This window comes from Haematobia irritans, chromosome 4 (assembly GCF_050003625.1).
Source record: "Haematobia irritans isolate KBUSLIRL chromosome 4, ASM5000362v1, whole genome shotgun sequence".
Taxonomy (NCBI): domain Eukaryota; kingdom Metazoa; phylum Arthropoda; class Insecta; order Diptera; family Muscidae; genus Haematobia; species Haematobia irritans.
This window is the reverse complement of record NC_134400.1, coordinates 1,789,322-1,813,019: the sequence shown is the minus strand read 5'-3', so window position 1 is coordinate 1,813,019 and position 23,698 is coordinate 1,789,322. Positions and strand designations below refer to the sequence as shown.

The 23,698-nt window shown below is 36.0% G+C and overlaps 1 protein-coding gene across 1 annotated transcript in view; it reads right to left on the bottom strand.

Annotated features, from left to right (window-relative positions):
* LOC142236969 (uncharacterized) overlaps positions 1-23,698 on the bottom strand; it is a 242,965-nt gene that overhangs the window by 106,556 nt on the left and 112,711 nt on the right. The window contains exon 4 of the mRNA XM_075308251.1: positions 15,012-15,101. The gene's annotated coding sequence lies outside the window, so the exon portion shown is untranslated. The remainder of the gene's footprint in view (positions 1-15,011; positions 15,102-23,698) is intronic.

The window sequence follows — 23,698 nt, the reverse complement described above, 5'->3', positions numbered from 1 at the left end:
CAAGAGTAACCGCTGGTGTGTATGTGACTTGTCCATGATAAACGTATGGAAGGGGTCGGCTATTTTAACATGGGGTTGTCATTGGTGGAGTAAATTTGCATTTTAAGACATGACTCGGACTCATTCCAAAGTACATAGACGCCATTATAGTAGGACCAGACCTTAGACAGGTCGTATGGTCAGACTGCCTATACCGAACGGCGTTCTACATTACGATGAAATGTGTCTGATGTGTCACCAGCCTTACTGAGAGAGGATATATCTTCTGATTCTAATCATTGCTCCTACAGGAAATATTGGGCTTTTTATTTGTACTCTGAGACCAATTTGGAGTAACCGAAAGAGTTTCATTGGCATTATAACGAATTCGCAAAAGAAAACATATAAAATTCCGATTGAAGTCTCTGATGCAGTATAAATTTTGATGCAGAATATTGCTAAATTCATTGCATTTTCCTAAGTATTAACAAGTCTGAGCTGCATTATAAGATGAAACCATCAGATGTAACTTTGAATTACCTGAGTTGTCCTTTCTTTGGTTTAGAATCCCAATAAGCGATGCTAGGATTAAAGTTCACATTAATTGCATATTGCGCTAATAAATAGGTTTTCGCAATAAGGATTTACAAGAATTTGGCAAAGACATCTGGTCTTCAGTGGAATTTAAATTTTTGGAATTCTAACATGAAAATTCCCCATATATCCTTATTCCGAGGATTAAGGACATTTCCTATAGATCTAGGTAGACAAGTATGCAAATAGGATTCTATATATCCCAATAAGCTTGCTACCTGTTGGCCTTGCACAATCAACGGAAGAGTATATATACTGTCTGCCTGAGATGCAAACGTCAGCAGTACTTTGTCATCGTTTCTACATTGCACAACCTTTCCGATTTCGAATAAACTACCACTATACTAAAATGGATCAAGCTATGATGACCTACCAATTGATGAGCATTTTGAAAGAATTGAATTTAAGTGACCGCAGTTTCGATGCCATAGAAGATTTAAACAAAACATATCCCTTGGAATCCATGAAGTATGCAGCAGCAACCCCAAGTGCGGCAGTCAACTATTCCACCGAGATGAAGAAGAAACGCAGGCAATTGGCTCGCATAACCCCCTTTACCCCAAAGACCTCTTTTAAAGCCAGAAAATCATTACAATTCTAATTTGCAGTATATAAGTCAAAGACAAACTAAATATCCGTAATTTAGAGATAAGTGTTGTATAGACAAGCATAGCTTCCTTTAGATTTAAGTTAAGAAATAAATAGATAGACATAGTTTTACAGAAAAATACCTGGGCTAAAGAAATTAATACATTAGGTAGAAACACACCTCTAGGTAGGTAAAACCACAAGATATAAATATCGAGAATATAGAAAATCTTACATTAGTCGGCTAACAGCGGCGAGTTACAGATCATTTCCAGTTTTTAGAAAATGTTAACAAAACTTTTACTCTACCAAATTCTTTTATCCTATTTAATTTATGTGACTGCTGAATCTTGTAATGAGGACATTTGCGCCTCTGTTGTATCCAAATGCATTCTCACACAAAGTTGCAAATGTGAAATCAAAGACAGTTCTTGTTATCAAAGTTGCATCACTTGTATGGGAAAGAAATATTTTGAGGAATGTTGTGGATGTGTTGATCTATGCCCTTCAACGAAACCTTCGCTCTCGCAAAAATCACATGTAGAGGACTTTGAGGGTGTATCAGAGTTATTCGATGTCCTTGTATCATCGCCGTCCGAGGACACGGCATATAATTGGAATATAGTCACCTTCCCGGTGAGTTATGAGGCCAAGCACAAAGCATCTTCGGCCAAGCATTCACAAAACGAGCCAGAACTCAATTGCACTGTAGTCTACTTGGATAATTGTGTATCGTGGAATAAATGTCGTCAAACTTGTAGAAGTACTGGAGCCAATAGTTATAGATGGTTCCACGATGGCTGTTGTGAATGTGTTGGTTCAACCTGTCTCAACTATGGAGTGAACGAGAGTCGTTGCAAAAATTGCCCCGAGATTGAGGATGATTTTGAGGAGAACGATGGTGATTTGTATGACGAATTTGATGATAATCTGGTAGATAATTCCATATGAGAAATAAATAAAATATTTTTGAAATGAAAAAATATACGATTTATACAAAAAATTTAGGGGTGTTTCTAATCTAGATACATTACAGTGTCCCAATAATAGCATTTGATTGTGTGTGCAAGAGTCTTCAAACAGTTCTTATTCATTTGCTGCCTTACAAAATATTGTTTTTTTTTTGTTTTGTTTTCAAGGGCATTCGGTTTTAAAATTTTTATTGTGAAATCGTCAAATTTAGACAAGTATTTTAATAACCTGCATTTAAAACATTTCCCAATATGTGCATTTGAATTAAAAAAATTATGTCCAACTTTTAATATATTTTCGAATCAGTTGTTCGTTGATTTTTTTTGTGACAATAAAATTAGATAATCCTTTCAAAATTACGTATTTTTATGAAAACCGGTTATTCCGATTATTTGTTTCAAAAAACTCCTTCCACCGCGTTTGGAAAAAATCCAAGTTTTTAAAACCGAGAAATCCCGACATTCAAAAACCCTGTAGTAATAGTTTTGGGACAATCAGTTTGGATCAACAGTAGAGCATAATTTGATGGGTTCACCGATTTAATATCGTCGGCAAAACATTTGACTAAATTGTCTAAGTGAAGCTCGAAAGACAGGAATACCACCATAACCTAACTCATTGGTCATACATATCATGTGGAAATTTGACTAAAACGAGAAGAAGCCGTTTAAAGGCGAACTGGTAATAAATCGTATTTATACATTATACATTTCGAATTGGAAAGGAAATGAGTATACCTTGGTTTTATTATGTAAACATTTCCGATCATTCCATAAACTACACCCTTTGCAGGATGCAGTAGATATCTTTCGATGACTTAAATGCAAAAAGATTTCCAATTTGACACTCATGTTTTGTCGGTTCATCGTCCAAGCAATCCGTCCATCTCTGTCAACCGTCCTTCAGACCCTTCTTCGGTGTCAGGCGGTACCATTGTCCGAGACTTTCACAATGACATACAGATATTGCTATAGCACTCTGGAAGGGATAAGAGTCATCGTATTGTGTAAGTCGTACAAAAATGAAATGATTGCCAACTTAATTGTATTTTAACTCAAATTTTATTGACATTGGCTTAGCAGTGTTCGTTCGTTTGGTTTTTTGGTCAACAGCCTGCAAGCAGCAGGCTAAAATCATGACTCGCCCAATGATTGCCATTGATTTGGGACTATTGCCACATATGATGCTATCACAAAAAGTACACTTAGAAAAGGCCCATATCTATTAGCGAGTATTGATCTAAAGAACGCGGTGAATAGTTTTTTTACACAAATTTCAAATTTTTATAATGTTCTATCTTAGCTTTTAGTATAAATTAGTCATGTTAAGAACAACAATATTTGCTTTTTGATTTCTTAAAATATAATATGTTTAAGATAACAGAAACTTTTGCTCTAAGTGGATAAGATACGCATGTGGAAAGTTTGCATGTTGTTCTCGAGTTTTTGGGGGGTTCTCTTCAATCGGTCGATATTTTTGTTGGCACATCATTGTAAATGCGTCCGCAAAAATGTTCTTGGTTTTTTTTTAAGGGATAAGCAGCCCAAAATGCCAGTAAAGCCTGAACACTACTGCAACTGAATTCAATTTTATTACTTTTGCCCATGCAGGAGAAAACCCCCGCTTCAACCCATTAAAAGTCATATAAAAAATAAGCCAACAAAATAAAAAAATGGAACTCTGTATTGAGCTGTCATTAAATTGCTTGTGATTTGTATGAAACTCTCGTTTAGCGGGAAATCTTTCGTTTTCAGAAAGTAACTTTTTTCTTCGCTCTTTCTTGCTCAATTGGGACGACGAAATCTACCGCAGAAGACGATTAAGTCGCAGTGGTGGCAAAAGAATGGCAACACCAATTGTTGTAACAACAGCCAAAGCTGGCCAGGAAGACATGTTTCATGTTCCCTTGTTGCCATTGAAGTCCGCTGTATTTAAGTTGTTTTTATTTTTGAAAAATAACACCATGCAAAGAAAAAACACAAATGAAAATAAAAATCAATTTATGTGAAAATGGGCAGCAGTGGTCATAACTAAAGATAGGGATGATATTTGGGGGATTTTCTCCAAAGGATTTTTATTAGTCGTATCCCGAGCAAAAAAATATTTGATATTTGCAAATTTATTGGAAAAATTGGGCGATATATATATCTATGACAGCTATAACTAAATTCGATTTTCAAAAACCTTATCAATAGCGTTCATCCTCTACACATTTATCGAATATAAAAAACAAATGAGGATGCTTTCATGTAAGAAATAAGTGAAGAATAGACCCCAGAGCTGATTTCGGAGAGAACAGTATATGGGATCTATTACCAATATTACTGCTAGTATAAAGTGATGAATATATTAACTGTACATCTCATTGATAGCTGCGAGGTTTTCAATCGATCTAACCTTATATCTCTGTCCGTCTATCCATTGGATAATCGATAATCATCCAACTGCCGAATAAAAACAGATACAGAGGCTTTGAAGAACCATTTCATATAGCAGTATGTCCGCGAGTATTATAAAGTCGCTTATAGTTAGGCATATTCCCCATGTAAATGTATTTCCATAATCGACTTTATGTGGTCGAGTTTCCATCTGACCAATACATTCTGTAAAATTGGTTCATACCGGTCCATAATCTGATAATTACTGTCTTAGAAGAACCATATAAGATACACTTTGCTCGAACAATTGTTCGTACTTCGTTTTTTACCACCATTAGTTATTTTTGTGTGAAGCATAGGCATTTTATACCAAATCCTGGAATTTTGCTGGCAATCTCTTTTTTAATGCAATCCCTGGTAACCGCTAAACAAACCTCAAAAAAGCCATAACGACACGTCGACAATGGTCGATGAACAGCCTGCAAACCAATGGCCAACGACAACAATCAATAACGTCAAAATTCCTTTTTAAAGAGAAATTATTAAGTGGCAGATATGGGTTATATTTATTTTTATTTGTTTCTTGGAGTTCTTTCTTCTTACTGGCATCATTGTTCGTCTACTTGTTCCTTCAATGCAATTCGTGATGCTTCTCCTTCTCTTGCTTCTGCTGGTGGTGCTTATACGTTGTTTCCTTTACCAAAAGGAGATAAACATTTAATGATGACAAATATGAGAATTTTTATGGGATTATTAAAAGGCCAGTCAGTCAGTAAGTCCACAAGTATATATACGAATGGCCATTGTAAGCTCCACTAAATAAAACGCCATCGATAACATCACCAGTGTCACAAGGAAGTTCATGCATTTATTCATGTTTTGTGATCTTTGAGATGATGATCATGACATGTTCCAAAATACGATTGCTTCAACTAATCTGTTATCCATTTTTCACTTAACAATTATTGATATTTTATTGTTTGAAGGCTTCCATAAATTATTGAAAAAAATTAGAAGCAATGGTCGTTGATTGGCCTAGCTAGCACCCTTATACATTCTTCAAAAACTAAAAGAATTTTTCCCTTTCAAAAACATAGGAAAATAGGAAATTTTTGTATACAGCCTAATGTTCGAATCTTACGTATCTCCCATCCATACAAGGAAATTTCTTGAAATTCGATCTTTTGACGGTAGATGCTATGAATATCTGGCCCAAATCGAGAACATTTGTTATAGATGTAAAATGGTATAAAAATCGATTACAAGTGTGGTCCGATATGCAACTCAATAATGAAATTCTAGTTTTTTGGAAGATATACTGAAAAAAATATTAACGTGATATTAAATATTACGCAACCTAAATTTTAGGACGCTCAATTTACAAAATATTAAGGACAATTTTCTTTAAATTAATGACAAAAGTTTATAATCTTTGCTTCAAAAATTGTTGTTATTAAATTAATGACACAAATTTTGTAATTTTGCATCCCTCCGTTAAGGCCGTATTTCTTTGAACTAATTCAAATTTTATTTAAAGTAAAGAAACAAATCTTTGATTTAAAGAAATCGTCCTTAAATTTACTAAAATATTGAATCTTATGAAAAAAGCTTAAAATATAGGCTAAGACTTATTTTGAGGATTTAGCATCGTTGGTTTAAAGTTTTTTTTGAATTAAGAAAACATTTTTGACATTGAAGTAGCCTTTATAATTTGAATTTTTGAATTAGGGATTTATTTGTACGTGAATAGTTTTATTACTATTTCGCAAAAAAAAAAATAAAAATTCGATAAATGAGATCTGCATCCTAATTTAAATTGTATTGGTTCTAGATTTTAGGCTAGCTAAGTAGCGTAGGATAAAATGACGTACCCGGTTTGATGATTTTTTATTAAAAAATCGTCAAATGAACCACTGCAAATCTTCATCATCTTCCTCACCTCTTAGAAGGCCATCTGACCCATTTTGTCAGTTGGCATGAATAGTTTAACTTCTGTTTGATTGAGTTTGCTTTTTGTATATTCTCCTCGTGTATTTGTTAATGTTCTACACGTCCATTTTATCATATTCTAATGGGACACTTTTAGGTACCATATATATTGTCCAACTCCAACTTTCACTCTAGAAATTCTCCACTTGAAATTCAAATGAATCATTACTAATGGAATTCATTGTAACTGATGCACATTTTTTTCTCTCAATTATTATGGTCCACAGTTTTATGTTTTTTTTAACAATTTTTGCCCTTTGATGCAAGCAAGGCCAAATGATGAACTAATTCTTATTTTTTTTGCCTTCGATTATTAATTGTTAACATTTAAGGAAATTTATTGGGCAAATTATGCTTAGCATGGAAGGGAGAGGCAAGGGAGCTAAGGTGGTGGGCAGGAGCAGAAAATGAAAATTCATTAACTTTTAATTGAACTTCATTACATCTGACGCAAGTTAAAACGGCAGGCAAGAGTACTGCCTTAGCTGGAGCTTTTACTGGCAAAGTGACCTGAATAGTAATTGAATTTTTATAGAGGCTCCTCGTTCGCCTTTCTGTCGAGTAGAGGGTCATATTTCAAAATCATCTTTTGGAATTTCTTCTTGGCCATGCCATAGCCAACGGTGGCAGGAGGGTGGGTGATGGGTTGCATGTTTTGATGATATATATTTTAAATTAAGAAACTCTGCTTTCCTTGAGCTAAGTAGAATAGAAACAGAGAGAGACGGAGCGGGGGTTGAGCCTGGGTTATGCCGGGGGAGAGAAGAACCATATTTTATTACAAAGAAATTTCTTACAAAGATTTTCAACGCTTTCATGATAATAAAAAATTAACTTGAGATTTTTATCGACATCTCAATGGATTTGTTGTTGCTGGATGTAGCTGCTGCTGTTGTCTCAGCCAAATGAATGTGCCTGCAAATTGGGTCATCAATGTGAAAACTTATTTTCAGACAGTTCCCAAGTTTTTTTTTTGGGGGCTTTTGCAAGGAAGCACCATCAACTCTATCCCCATTAGCATCTATACAGCAACCACCACCGCCATCATTGCTTACTTTTGCTTCGACTGTGTAATGTAATGCATAAAAACCCAATAAATTATAACCAAAAGCCAAAAAGAAATTGAACGAAGGAGCAAAAACTTTGCATTTTTAAGCTTAATTTTTAGCCAAGGATATGTGTGACGAAGGGAAGAATACTGCACGTAACTCCTTAACGACCCTCTAATATCAACGAAAATGGCATTGCATGTCTGTGGTATCAAAGGATTTTTGTGATGGCAAGATGGGGGGCAATACAAATTGGCAACAGGTATTCTGCAATGAATATGGGTAGTAGCGGAAGGATATAGAACGAAATCTGTGGGCCTTTTGTTGTAATTTTCACTAGCTTAGTTATTTGGGTTGTTGGCGAAAATGTTCTTCCTCCAACCTAACAGAAATAATTTTTACCATATTTCATAATTTACTTTTAAATACTTAATAATGATCTTCATTCATTCATATAATACTTATAATTTAACATATTTTATTCTTTAACAGACTCTGTAGTTTATTTCTTTACATTTCGTTGCATTCTGTTAAATTTCTTTGCATTATGTTAACATTATAAATTCATTCATACTTTATTTATCGTCTACACTGCATTGCTAAAGTAATTGTTAAAATTTCCCATACATAATTGTTTTTGTTTGAGGTTTCGATTCATATTACTCTCATTTTTGTCTATCCTCTTTAACAAGCAATAACATAGAAATAGCAACTACAATAGCAATGGCTTGTGCGTTAGCTAGCATATGCATTGATCCATTGATATTGTTGTTGCTGTTTTTTGTTTCTTAATGAATATTGTACTAGCGACATACATTACACTCGCTCATTGTCATGAGTAACTATACTTAATTAGTAATAAAAAGAAATCAATGAGAGAAATTTCCCTTATTATTTCCAAATATTTTGGGCCTCCTCATTACTTTTGATAGTCATATCGTTCCCTTTTTCTGTCTGACCAGCAAGCAGTTAACATTGGCGATAAGTATAGTTCAAGAAAAAGTGTTTGTAAAACATATTCTTTCGAAACTTGAAAATAAATTTGAATAACAAAAAATTTCGAATTCCTAAACTTTTTCTTTTCTTGATTTCGATCGATCTATTACTTTACGTAAACATTTGGTGCCGAAACCCGGGAATTCGCGATTTAATTCAGATTTTTTGTGATTTTTTACGGATAATTTTCTTTTCTCGAATAAAAAGAACCGCGTGTTTTTTTTATTGATATTTTCTGCGTTTGATTATGGGTGATTTAGAGGTAATGATTCAAAGACAACGTGACGCGTTGGTGTTTTTGCGAAAGTATGCGGATCGATTCGATTCGAAGCAAGACTCTTTGAGAACTTCAGGTTATGTGACTTCTTTGGCACAACGCGTTGACGACATTTTCAATATTTTCGAAAGTCAACATCAAGAAATTCTTCGAGTTGTGCAAGAAGAGTCATTGGATGAGGGACATGTTCCGTATTTAGATGAGGATTTTTATTTTGAGTTTTCGGAATTGTATTTTACTTTCAAAGGAAAGCTTCTTGATGCATTGCCACATAACTCTACTCAATCACCTTTTGCTAGTACTTTCGCTGTGCCACATAGCCGCGTGGACACGACCATCGGTGTCGACACGAGATTACCTAAGATATCATTGCCAAAATTTACGGGAGAATATATGGAGTGGATCTCCTTCCGCGACATATATTTCTCCCTTGTCCATAACAACGATTCCTTAACTAAGATCCAAAAGTTTTATTACCTCAAGGGTACTTTAAGTGGAGAGGCTGCAAATTTGATTAAAAATATATCTGCCACTGATGCGAATTATGACTCGGCTTGGAACATTCTCGAATCAAGATACCACAATAAGAGGATAATTGTGGGTAACTTGATAGGTAAATTATTTGGTATTGAAAAGTCAGATGGTGGATATATTTCCATCAAGAATTTGCTCGACTCTACACAGGAATGTTTGTCGTCTTTGAGGAATCTAGGTATGGATACTCAAAGTTGGGATCCTATCATAATACATCTTATTGGACAGAAGCTGGATTTACAGACTCGTAAGGAATGGGAACAATCCCTACGTTCGTCTACTGAAATCCCAAACCGTGCTGAAATGTTTGAGTTTCTAGAGAGGACTTTTAGAACTCTTGAATCTCTTAGAGATAATTTTCCAATGGATAATATGAGGGGCAATTCAAAAAATGTTAAATCCAGTAAAATGAGTTCTAAGAGGACGACTTGTAATGCAGGTAAAATTTCAAAGCCTGTTAAGGGCCAATGTTCTTATTGCAATAAATTGCACCCTTTGGCCAAATGTTATAAATTTTTGGCTCTGAGCTTCTCAGATAAAAATAAATATGTTTCTACTTCGGGTATTTGTCGCAATTGTCTTTTCCCCGGCCATAATCCTGATACTTGTGTGTCACCTTTCCGATGTATTACTTGTCACCAGCCTCATCATACTGTCCTCCACAGTACTGAGCCTGAAGTCCCAGATTCTATTAATGAAAATTGCCCTACGTCCTCGAATAATAGAATTACTTCCCATTTTGGCAATTCCTTCCAATCTGTACTTCTTTACACTATTCGCTTGATTGTTAACTCGAACCATGGTCGATTTCCTCTGAGAGCTTTGCTTGACCCGGGCTCACAGGGCAGTTTAATAACGGAATCGGCGGTTCAGATGATGGGCCTTAAGAAGGACAGGTGCAATTATGAAGTAGTCGGGATAGGTGAAGGTAAATGTAGTTTTTCACGGTTTTCTGTTGACGTGAGTTTATTCACTCGTAGAAATGAACCGGTTATTTCTTGTAGGGCTTTGGTCCTGACGAATTTGTCATCATACACTCCGGAATATTTTTCGAGAAATATTTCTTTGCCAAATATTGACAGTGAAAATTTGGCTGATCCCCAATTTTACAATGCGGATAAAATAGATATGATTCTGGGGTCCGATATCTGCTCAAGGATAAAAATACCTGCAGAATCATTTGTCCATGGTGAACTCTTTTTTCAGAATACTCATTTTGGTTGGGTATTTTCTGGCCGCACAGGCTCTATATCTTCCAATAGGGTTCACATTCATAATACCAATCTGGAGTCTATTTTGAAATCGTTTTGGGAGCAGGAAGAGGTGGCTTCAAACAGGGATTTAAATGCTGAAGAAATTTCTTGTGAGGCTCATTTTGAGCGTACTACAAAGAGAACCAGATGTGGTCACTATGAAGTTGATTTACCATTTAAATCTCTTCTACGAGATAATTCTCTGCCTGTGGTGAGTAACAATGTTGACAACGCATTTAGGCGTTTTAGGCAATTAGAAATATCTTTCTCGAGACGCTCGACCTTTGCAGACTCTTACAGGACATTCATGCGCGAATACGAATCCTTGGGTCATATGTCCAGGATTGGGACATATCCAAGGGATGTTCGACATAATTCCTACTTTCTACCTCATCATGGTGTCTTTAAAGAAGACAGTTCTACCACTAAGATGAGGGTGGTATTTGATGGTAGTAGCCACAGGAAGGGTATGGATTCTCTCAACGATTTACTATCTGCGGGGCCAGCCCTTCAGAATGAATTACCTACTGTTATAACTCAGTGGAGAAGACATAGAATAGCCTTCACTGCGGACATTGAAAAAATGTTCCGACAGATAATGGTTTCTCCACATCATCGTAAATTTCAGCAGATTCTTTGGAGGTTCAGGCCTTTTGAAGAAATATCGATATATGAGCTAAACACGGTGACGTATGGTACTACATCCGCACCATATTTAGCTATCAGGGTTCTTCGAAAACTGGCTCATGATTTTTATTCCGAATTTCCTGAGGCTTCAAGAATTTTGCTGTCCGATACATATGTTGACGACATTTTGTCGGGCTCTGACTCTTTTGAGAATGCACTACTTTTATACAGAGACTTGTGTGGTCTTCTTAAGAAGGCTGGATGCAATCTCAGAAAATGGACAACGAATTCTGTGGATTTACTTCGTGAAATCCCCGAGGAACACAGGGACCCATCCATAGTTTTTGATTTTAGTAAGGATAAAACTATCAAGACGCTGGGTATACAGTGGAACACTGACGACGATTCATTTTCGTTCAAGATAGTACTTGCTGAGTCTCATACTCCAACGAAAAGATCAATTTTATCAGAATCTGCTAGGCTATACGATCCACTGGGTTGGTTGACCCCATGTACAGTTGTCGCAAAGTCCATATTTAAAAGTCTTTGGGAACACGGAGTTGATTGGGATTCAGAAATACCGGAATCTATTAGCAATCGCTGGCTTAAATATCGTTTTTCATTACCTGATCTGGAAAGGATAAGAATTCCTAGATGGATTAACTGGTCAAAGCACTCAGAAGTTGAATTGCATTGCTTTTGTGATGCATCAACAGTAGCATATGCGGCTGTTGCCTATACAAGAGTCGTGACCACTAGTAATATTGTTGTCAACCTGATTCAGGCCAAATCCAAAATTTCACCCATTAAAGTTTTGACAATTCCACGTTTGGAATTGTGCGCAGCATCCTTGTTGATTAAGGTGGTTCAGAAAATCAAGATCTCGTTAAGAGATTTGCAAATTTCGAAATTTTATTATTGGAGTGATAGTTCAACTGTTTTAAGTTGGATAAGAAAATCTCCTTCCAACTGGAATGTTTTTGTCGCCAACAGGGTGGCAGAAATTCAAAGATTTAGTGACCCACTGGAATGGCGGTATATTCCATCGGGTCTGAATCCGGCAGATTCTGCTTCGCGAGGAATTATTCCTGGGGAATTGGTTGAGAATGAAATTTGGTGGCGTGGACCAAATTTCCTTTATGAATCTTCGGATTTGTGGCCCCAGAATCTTCCCAATTTGGAAACGAATCTGGAAGAAAAGGGGGCGAAGATTTCTGCTCATAATTCAGAGGTTTTGCAGTATCCTGAAATTTTGCAAAAATACTCTAAATTAGAAACCCTGCTACGGGTGCTTTCTTTATGTACAAGATTTGTACACAATTGCCAAGACAAGAGGAACAAGCAAATAGGATTTCTTACGACGTCAGAAATTAATCTAACTTTACATTCTCTTGTCAAATTGACACAGAAAATTGACTTTCCTGATGAGTTTAAGCTGCTTGCTTTAAAGCGTCAGATAAGAAACAGTTCCATTTTGAAGCTTATGCCTTATCTGGACGAGGATGGTATTATTCGTGTAGGCGGACGCCTACAAAATTCAGATTTACCTTATTGTGTAAAACACCCCATTATATTGGCAAAGTCAAATCCTTTATCAAAACTTTTGATTTTAGATGCACATATTAGGACACTTCATGGTGGCATTACATTGACCATGTCGTATGTAAATCGTAAATTCTGGATAGTGTCAGGTAACCAATTGGCGAAAACTATTATACATAGATGCATGCCATGCTTTCGACAATCGGCCAAGACTGCTCGTCAAATCATGGGGAATCTGCCTAGTATCCGTATTAAGCCATCACGTCCTTTCAAGCATAGTGGGGTAGATTTTGCAGGCCCCATAACAATTAAAGCCTCTTCTGTTAGGTCTTCTGCGACTTCCAAGGGCTATATATGCCTATTTATTTGTATGGTCACAAAGGCCATACACTTGGAGGCCGTTTCGGACCTTACCACCAATGCATTTCTGGCGGCATTTCGACGCTTTGTTGCCAGAAGGGGAGCTTGCACAGACTTATACTCTGATTGTGGCACGAATTTTGTTGGGGCCTCCAAAGAGCTCCAAATTTTACATAGTAGGAAGTCCAATTCATTGCACGACGATTTAAAGCAAGCACTGAGCTTATGCGAGACGAACTGGCACTTCATTCCACCAGCTTCACCAAATTTTGGAGGTCTTTGGGAAGCTGGTGTCAAGTCGGCTAAATTTCATCTAAAACGAATAACTAACGAACGGCTTTTGACCTTTGAGGAGTTAAGCACATTACTATGTCAAATTGAGGGTTGCTTAAACTCTCGACCCCTTGCTCCTTTGACACCAGATCCAGCGGACTTTGATGTATTGACTCCTGGCCATTTTTTAATTGGCGAGCCAACAGTTTGTATTCAGGAACCATCGTTGCTTGAAACCCCAGTCAACTATCTTACACGATGGAAATATATAGAAAGGTTAAAGCAACATTTCTGGAAAAGGTGGCGGAACGAATATCTCAACCGACTACAGGCTAGACCAAAATGGTTAAATCCAGAACCAAATGCGAAAGTTGGAGATTTGGTCTTAATCGCAGATGAGAGATGTGGTCCTGGCCAATGGCAACTTGGACGTATAAAAGAAACGCATTCTGGAGCCGATGGACACATAAGGGTGGTATCGATTCTAACAAAAAATAAAATATTCAAAAGACCTATCTCTAAAATTTGCTTTCTTCCAGGAGATTCACCAGACCAGCCAACACCAATAGCCCAAAATACAATAGCCAACTAAGCATACCTTCAATTTACAACGGGGCCTTGTTCAAATCGCTGTGAGTCGGAGCATAGCGGAGCTGTGATGCTCAACTAAAATACTCCCAACGAATGGCCTCCGCTTAATTAATCATCATCAAAAACAGTCGTTCTTCGGGGGGAGAATGTTGGCGAAAATGTTCTTCCTCCAACCTAACAGAAATAATTTTTACCATATTTCATAATTTACTTTTTAAATACTTAATAATGATCTTCATTCATTCATATAATACTTATAATTTAACATATTTTCTTCTTTAACAGACTCTGTAGTTTATTTCTTTACATTTCGTTGCATTCTGTTAAATTTCTTTGCATTATGTTAACATTATAAATTCATTCATACTTTATTTATCGTCTACACTGCATTGCTAAAGTAATTGTTAAAATTCCCATACATAATTGTTTTTGTTTGAGGTTTCGATTCATATTACTCTCATTTTTGTCTATCCTCTTTAACAAGCAATAACATAGAAATAGCAACTACAATAGCAATGGCTTGTGCGTTAGCTAGCATATGCATTGATCCATTGATATTGTTGTTGCTGTTTTTTGTTTCTTAATGAATATTGTACTAGCGACATACATTACACTCGCTCATTGTCATGAGTAACTATACTTAATTAGTAATAAAAAGAACCTTTGCTTGAAATCAATGAGAGAAATTTCCCTTATTATTTCCAAATATTTTGGGCCTCCTCATTACTTTTGATAGTCATATCGTTCCCTTTTCTGTCTGACCGGCAAGCAGTTAACATTGGCGATAAGTATAGTTGAGGAAAAATTGTTTGTAAAACATATTCTTTCTAAACTTTGAAAATAAATTTGAATAACAAAAAATTTCGAATTCCTAAACTTTTTCTTTTCTTGATTTCGATCGATCTATTACTTTACGTAAACAGGGTCTATCAAAATGTGATGTCAGTAGGTCTCTCGTTAGGTATTAATTTTAAAGTTAGGAAACTAGGTAAAAATGGGAAGTACTTACTCTGAGAACTATTTGCCTAAATGATTTGGCATACATCTCACAAACGCCCAGAATGGATCCTTTATTAATACTTGCAACGTGATTCTAGGCCTATAAGAAAATATGGTAGCAATAGACATTAAAATTATTTTTGCAATGCGACAAACTTTTTATATTAATTAAATGAAAATCCATGAATATTTTAAGATAAGAATATTTTTATTGTTTTCTTATAGATATATGTGGAATTATTACACGGTCCCCCATAACTACTTATTTATACCCTGGGTCACACTGTGGAACAGGGTTTTATAAGTTAGTGCACATGTTTGCAACACCCAGAAGGAGATAAGATAGACATACAGTGTCTTTGGCAATTATCCCAAGTCCCTGAGTTGATCTAGCCATGTCCGCCGTCCGCTTCTCTCTGAACACATTTTTGTGATTAAAGTATAGGTCTCTGTTTTAGTCTAATCGACTTCAAATTTGACAACAGTTTGTGTTTTGGGACAGAATATAACCCTATTGATTTTTAGTTCAGATTTAGATATAGTTTCCATCGGTTCATATTTAGTTATAGCTCCCGTATATATGTTTCGCCCGATATGAACTATATGACCACAGAGGCCAACGTTTTACTTCGAGTTACGTGAAATTTTGCACACGGAGTAGACTTAATATTCTAGATATGGGTGCTGAATTTGGTTGAAATCGGTTCAGATTTAGATATAGCTCCCAGTTTGAATGATAATTCTACTCTCTGTGCAAAATTTAACGAAAATCGAAATAAAACTATGACCTTTGGTCACATGAGTGTAAATCGGACGAAAGATATATAGTCCGATTTACACTCATGTGACCAAAGGTCATAGTTTTATTTCGATTTTCGTTAAATTTTGCACAGAGAGTAGAATTATCATTCAAACTGCGTATGTCAAGATTGATTGAAATCGGTTTAGATTTAGATATTTCTCCTATACATAGTTTTCGCCCGATTTATACACCTATGGCCCAAGAGGCCAAAGTTTTACTCCGATTTATGTGAAATTTTGTACAGGGCGTAAAATTCCTCCAAGTACACTATTTTGCTCTTCGCATATGATCGTGGCAACCATGTTTCTTCTCTGCGTGTGGAGCCTATCAAAATGCCCCAAGAAGATAGGCAGGGCCTTCCATCCCTTTTCAAACTGCTCCACTCATACTCTTTTTGGGACCAAAATACATACTTATCACCTCAGACCTATAATGGAAGCTTCTTCATGCACCAGTTTGTAATCAGTTGGTAAACATTTTGCAGTCTCGTTCTTCATGTTCCATCAGAAAAACATTCCAGTAAACATCCGATTCGTAATGAGTGGCACAAATTCACTCAGGCAAACGAGACATATGCATACTTGTGGCTCTGTGGCTATCGTAGCATTGTACAGGTTAACTAAGGCAGCGGTGTTGCTGTTGGCATATGGATTGTTTGACGTACTGACGGTTATTTTGACTTTTCTCTTAATATCGGCTGTCGTTAGCGATGTACAAGGCAATCTATATCGTCCAAAACGAAGGTCTAAAAGAACCCGCCAGTCATTCATAGGCATTTGGCAGCGCAATGCGTGAGAGAGAGCGTCTCATACACGCATGGCAAAAAATAAAGCAGTCAACACACAACACTATAACAGTACATCTTTGATTTTTTTGTTGCCATATTTCTTTCTTTCCAAATTTTTTTTCAGTCTCCTAAATGGCATGCGCATGCTTATCGATATCGTCAACACATCATTTTTAGATCACATTTATGAATACACCTTGAGAAACAGTTTAAAAGTAACAGACCGTTTAAGTAAAACAATCTACAATGGCTACATGTAATCTTTGCTATCCAGGTATATTTGTCCATCTCTGTGTTGTGTCTAGTTGCAATTTTTTCCGGTATTTTTAATTGGGTAGAGAGCATTTTGATAAGGGAGACCCTGTGTAGAATATATGATCTTCATCATTGGTGATCAGTCGTCTACCCATAGATGTTTCAAGAGCGAAATATTATTATTGGACTGTGTAATGGAATATGTTTGATATATTTTTCGAGAAAATAACATTCGACATTGCGACATACATCTTGCATGTTCACCGTTCATTTTTGGGTGATATGCCTTCTTTGGGTGCATCTGTGAAAGCATTCTTGCCTCGAAACCAATAAAAGTATGGGATTGAATCTTTGAACAAGCACTTGTAACAACAAGTAAAATGGCGAATATTGCAAATGGGCATGTGTCGGAATAGCCAACATTTAATCTGATCTACCGATTCGACTTCTTCAGCAACCAGTAGGTTTCTTTTACTCTAGAGATGTTATATGTGTCCACTCTATCGTAGTAGTTGTGGTCTATATTGTACCTTTATTAGATGTTGTTCTCATATGAACTGATCCATAGTTTTTTTTCTGGGAGTATTTTACATAAGACCAGCTTAAAGCTAAGGTACCTGACGTTAATACTCAACTACATCGAATGCTACATATCCGATTGATGTCCTAATCATCCTGGCAATTAAATTTTCGAATTTCAAAATAAAAGTGTATAAGAATGGATTATATTCCCATTTGTTGCCTTCATTTTTTCAGTGTACCTCTCAGATGATCAATTCATTTTTTTTGTTGGATTGTTTGTGGTCTTTTAAAAGCATTTTGCCACAAAAAGTGGAGCAACAACATTATCATCGTTGGGTTGCATAAACATATTCAACTGCATTTCCATCTCTGGGCGCAAGACGACATGCAATACTCAGCATTTGCACAAGTTAATCAGCCAAAGAAAAAAAAACTCATATTTATTTAGTGCGTAGTGACATGCAATTTTCGCTTAGGTTTTGAGACCTCCGCATTTTATGATGAACGTTTTCCTATTTCGATCTCCCCTTACAACAGATAAACTAACCTAACCAAACAAAACAAGCAAAAAGTATAACCACAATAAGCAAACCAACAAAAAGCAGGACAACGTGAAAGACCAAGGCGACATCCATTCAATTCAAGTCCATTGCAATGCAAATATTGATTTTTTTCATCTCAAAATGGCGCAGACTTTCGCCAAAAATCGAACTCAAACAACCGCCAATCAAAAATCCATTTGTGAATCACGCTGGAGATTCAAGAACTGTAGCCACAATTGGACCAGCTACATTTCGTTTTACCATCGACTAAGGGTTTGTGATTTTAAGCCAAATAATTGTCATTGTTGGCAACGAAAGGCTACAGCAAATTGCAATATTGATAATTTTTAAGTGGTAAAATTTCACGAAAATTATGATTGGATAAAATAAACAAGCAACAGTAAAATATAGAGTTTGATGATGACTACGGCAATGAAGACGAAGAGTAGTGAGTAAATGACCTCAAATATGCTGTTACTTATGTCAATCATTGCCATGTTAACCCAGAATTTGTTCAGATTGATGTAGTAAGTCAGAAGTATAACAATGTCCTTAAATATATTTCGTTGCATATGTATGCCACATAGGGCATAGGAATATATATAAATTCACCCGATATAAAGATATATTTTCTACCATGTGTAAATGGTTAAATTTGAATAAAATATTCTCGAATACTAGTCCACAATGTTTTAAAGATTTCTTCCGATATTTGAAGAAAAAAAAAAATGATCCATGATCTTATTAACCCCCTTATAAACTAATCTCCTATCCAGATTTCACTTCATATACATGGGAGCTATAGCTTTATCTGAATCACAAACATTTAGGTAGTATCATAAAGGAATATCTTATACCAAGTTTTGCAAATAATCGATTAAGGCTCGAGGATAATCCAAATCTGGACATTCGAATGCACATATCGCCTTAATTCACCGGGTACATATATAGCATATCGTTCGATCATGAATCAATGTCCAAAAGATTTTATGACCAAAAGGAAGTGTTCGTCGTATTCACAAATAACCCCTAAGGATAAGCAAGCTTCAAGGTACCATTACGAAAGGAAATTGAAACTGTGATGACATCAACATAACCAGCAACAACAACAGAAACAATAAACATGAAAATGTCAAGATTGACATTCTTTTGTCCGATTTTTTTGTCATTCTCATTTTCTTATGTTGTTGGGCTTTGTAGAGATTTTATTTCTCAACTCCCTATGACAGACTCTAGAAGCTTCAGTCAAAATCGTAGACGGTGGAAGACATACGAGGCCACTAGCTTGATGTACGACATTGTTGTCAAACAAATGAATGTCTCTGGTCCGTCCATCCAACCGATTTTAGCCAGACTTGTTGTTGGTCCAAAGTAACCGGCCGGATCAATGGCTTAGTTCGATTACTGTGTGTAAAAAACAATCAGACAATTGTTGCTGGTGATCTGTGTGTTATTGTTGCTGTTGTAGTTTCAATGGATTTAACAACATTGCTGTGGACGGATATGCAAATCGATTGCAATTTACGAAATTATGCAAACCAAACTCACAAAAGCATACCAAACACCAACAACAGCAGCAACATAAACATCAACATTGGCCCACATGGAGGATGAGGATCACCGGTAAAGACAGATCAGCTTTTAAGGTTGTTGCGCCGAGATTGAAAATAATGATGTTTTTGTTTCAGTAGTGCAACACAATCTCACAATGGTCTCAAATCAAAAAAAAAGGTAACAAATAAATCCCAAAATTCTTTGTCTCATTCGCAATTCATTATGTTTTGGTTTGGTTTGTTTTTGTTTAAGGAAAAAAATCGTTATTTCAACAGAACTTAGGGTTTATGTACTGGGATTCCAAATGGAGGATATTGGTATTTTATGTTGATGTTTAGGTATTCATTCTGCAGCGATTATTTGGATCCACCTTGAAGGTGTATCAATAACCATTACTGGAGGAAATATGGACAATGTTTTCATCAGTTTGTGATTTTTATATTAAGGATACAATTTCTTGATTTATAGACAAATTCTTTTAGATTTTGTCCTATCCAACTATTGTTTGTAATTATTTCAAAGAGTTGCTCTAGTGAGCCGACTGCACTCATGGATAAAAAAAGGAATTCCCCTTCTTCATCATGGAATTTACACTTAAGAAATATTGTAGTGGGCACAAAGATTTCTTGTCCTTAAAAACGAAAGGAAGTTTTGAATTTTTTTTTTACATACAAGATGCAATTTTCTGATGTAAAGTTTTCCCTGGTGCATTTATCATCTCATTGTAATGAAGGCATTTGGTTCGCAGAGTTAGGATATTCGACTTTAAAATGAGGATCTTTTCATAAAACGGAAACAAAATTGTCTTAAAAACTAAAATGTATTCAAAAGTAAGGGGTATCTTTCAGGACTTTATTTTAAAGACGCATTTTACTTAAAACACTACAATCTTTGATAACGGGACAGATTTTCTTATTAGTGTAGCAACTTTGAAAATTATTCTTCTGCTTATATGACATAAAAAATAGGGAAATTCGTAAACCCTACCCAGAGTTTTGGGTTATAGTTTTTTGTCCAATGACAAAACAAAAAAACCTAAAAATCCAAATACAAAGAATATGCCCCCAAAAAGTAAAACCTCCACCAACAAAAATGATTGTTATCGCTACTTGGCACAATTTAACTGACAAGACCACTCATAGAACTTTGTATTGCGAATTTCGAATCTCGCAAATTGCTTAACCGTTAAATGGTGCCGGCTTATTGGTTAGTGCCAGTATTCGGTGTTGTCTTAAGATTTTCCATGGTTTCTCAAAGTACCTAGCCGATTGTACTTAGAACGTATGTCCAAGATTGCAGCGGCAACCTTTTCGAGAGCTCTATTCATGCCATTGCCGGTTTTCGTTGGCTTGATCAGCTGGGTGATTCGATAATCCATGCTACTTTTGGAAGCTCCTTCATTCACAGTACTCTGACTGATATCTCTGGATGAGGTTCTGTGAACAATTGTGCAAAATTCTGTTGTAGTGTTAAACGCGATGTTGTTTGTTTGGTTGCTGTCTGGCTGGTTGTTGCTCTATTGCTGATTTTTCTTGTTGTTGTGATGTTGCCTCAAACAAATATTTCACCCGCTGGTTTTGTTGTGTTTCTTTGTTTGTTATTTATGCTGCCGTGAACGGCGTTTCTGTGGATGTAGTTGTCGCCGATAGTGGCTGACGATTATTTGTTCTTTTTTTTGTTACCGCATATTTTGGTTGCTGTTAAAAACAGAGATATATGTTGCAACATTTCAAAAGTAACCTATCAAACGATCCACGACAGTCTAAATGAAATGAAATATATTGAAAATTGAGAATATAGCAAGCTATATGACGGCATATATAGATAAACTCATAAAATTATGGAATCGGTTTATACGGAGCTATATAAGATTATGGACCTTCAACGACAATTCTAAGTTATATTTGAAACACCATTATCATTATTCCTAAAACTGCAAGAGCACATAGATTATGGGGTTGTATATAGACAAATCTGCAAGCCAAATTACACGTCTGCATTTCTGTTATTGGAAGGCGTATTCTATTTTCAAGGAAATCTAATGAAAACTTAATTGAAATGTTATGCATGCAATTTACTCTAACATACACCAATAATATTTTTTTGGGAGGTTTAGAGCTTATTAGAGGAGAGGTTTAGAGCTTATTCAGGTTTAACTAACTCAAAATTCTCTGTTTTTTAGTTCCATCGATCATATTATGTTGCGACCATGTGTTGTATAAATGGATTAGAGATTGTAATCAGACTTAAAAAGTCGACTATTCGATCTTTCAATTATTTAAAAATTTCGAAAAATCGATGTTTAGTATTTACGGCTTTTTGAAATTATGCAAAATTATATTTTCGCATTGAAAAGGCCGACTTTTTCAAAATTCAGAAAATCTGAAATACTACAAAAGTTACACAGCTGAAGAACTAACGTGAAATCAATGCAGTGGATTCCGCCTTAGGAAAAGCCCATGTAGAATGCATTGTTTGCATCACTTTCGGATCCAAAACGAACATAAAACCTTAAGGATTTTTGGGTGAATTTTCCCCTATCAGCTAAGGAGGCTCACCATTAACCCTTTGGCTACCGATGTCCACTTAGGTGGAAATTCGAAAACGATACCAAACTCTATTTCCCCGCCTACTTTCGACTTAGACTTTAATCTAAGTGAGCCTATGCATTTTTTCAAACTTCTTTAACCTTTAACGAAAAATTGCATCTGAAATATGGATACGAGAAACGTGCCTGTTTAAAATTACTGTTTCTTACGATGCTATGGAACGAAATGGAACGTTCATTCATTCCAAAATGGAGAGAAGACAGCACTTTTGGCCTTCCACATTATCATCACTTCTCTTTACTGGACAAATGTGATTGTCTCTTATTAATTAATTGGGAAATTTTATACAATGAGTTCCATAATTTCACAAATAGTTATACAATTTTTGTATGGAAACATCGGTTGTTTACAACTTCTAATTTGCTGCGACAAAACTATGATTTTTTAGCCTGTGAAAACCTAAGTGTTATTGCTATTCCATATGGCTATAACCGTGGAATTGTTGCTAGTGGTGGCTACCTCTGTGAGTGTTACAACATTCGGTTTCATCTCGAAAGATCAAAAAAAGACATTTATTTATTTTATTTTATGGAATTGTGGGTTCAATTGCAATGCAATCACTTCGCAATCACTCGCTTACTTCGTAAATGGAGTGTTAGCTTCAGCAACACCAAGTTTTGTTTAGCTATGTTTAGACTGGCTTGTTTCGCAGCTTGCTTCATTCATTCACTTACCAAGTTACGGTGGAGCGTTAGCTTTGGCCATAGATCCCATCGTCTTGGTGGTATGGATAGTTGAAATAACAATTGTTGCTCAGTGTTACTGGCCACGATTGCTGCTGAGATCTTTCATGAATAAGCCCAAGGACAGCAACTTCATGTCGACGCAACCATAAAAAGATTTATGTACGATTTGTTTACATCTTTCAACAAACTTTGAAGAGATTTCGATTCACAGCCAATGCAGCAATGCAACAAGAATTGCAATAGCCATACGACATTGCAACAAAAGCGGCCATTAACTGCAACACTCAGTTGCCATCTACGGGCGATATCGATATCGAGACATATGCCAAAAGAACAATTAAAAATCCACAATATTGTTATGGGCACTAGGTAAAAAAGGGTAGCCATTTATAGATTTCGTTGGCAATATCATTTGGGTTTGGAATGTGTATTTCGATAACGCTGTATTTTCCCACCCCCAAAAAGCAGGCAAGGCAATATGGGCTAGCATGCCACTGATCGGTTAGTAAATTAAGTCAGTACATCTGATGTAGTTAGTAAGGATCGTAAGATTTATATGGGTTCTATATATAAATCGCAAATCTGGTTAAAGAATTTGAGAGGTATCAAGAGAAGAAAAAACTCCGGAAAAATTTGAGAAGTAGTTTGTTGATGGATGGAGGATGCCTTTTCATTGTAGTTTAATTCAGTTCTATGCCCTTCTCTTTACCTTAACAACCCAAACTATGCCGATGCCAAGAGCCCATTCCAAAAACTTCTTCAAGGGTCCACAATGCGCTATAGTCCTCCCATAAAAGCAATTTCTAGACATGAGTGCATTTTCGCCAACTAGACTTCGCAGTTTTTATATCACTTCCTTCAAATTTGATAAACGTCACTTAAATATACCTTCCCGGAAAAAATTGGCTAAGTAGTTGTGGTGGCATACTGCTTACCGAAA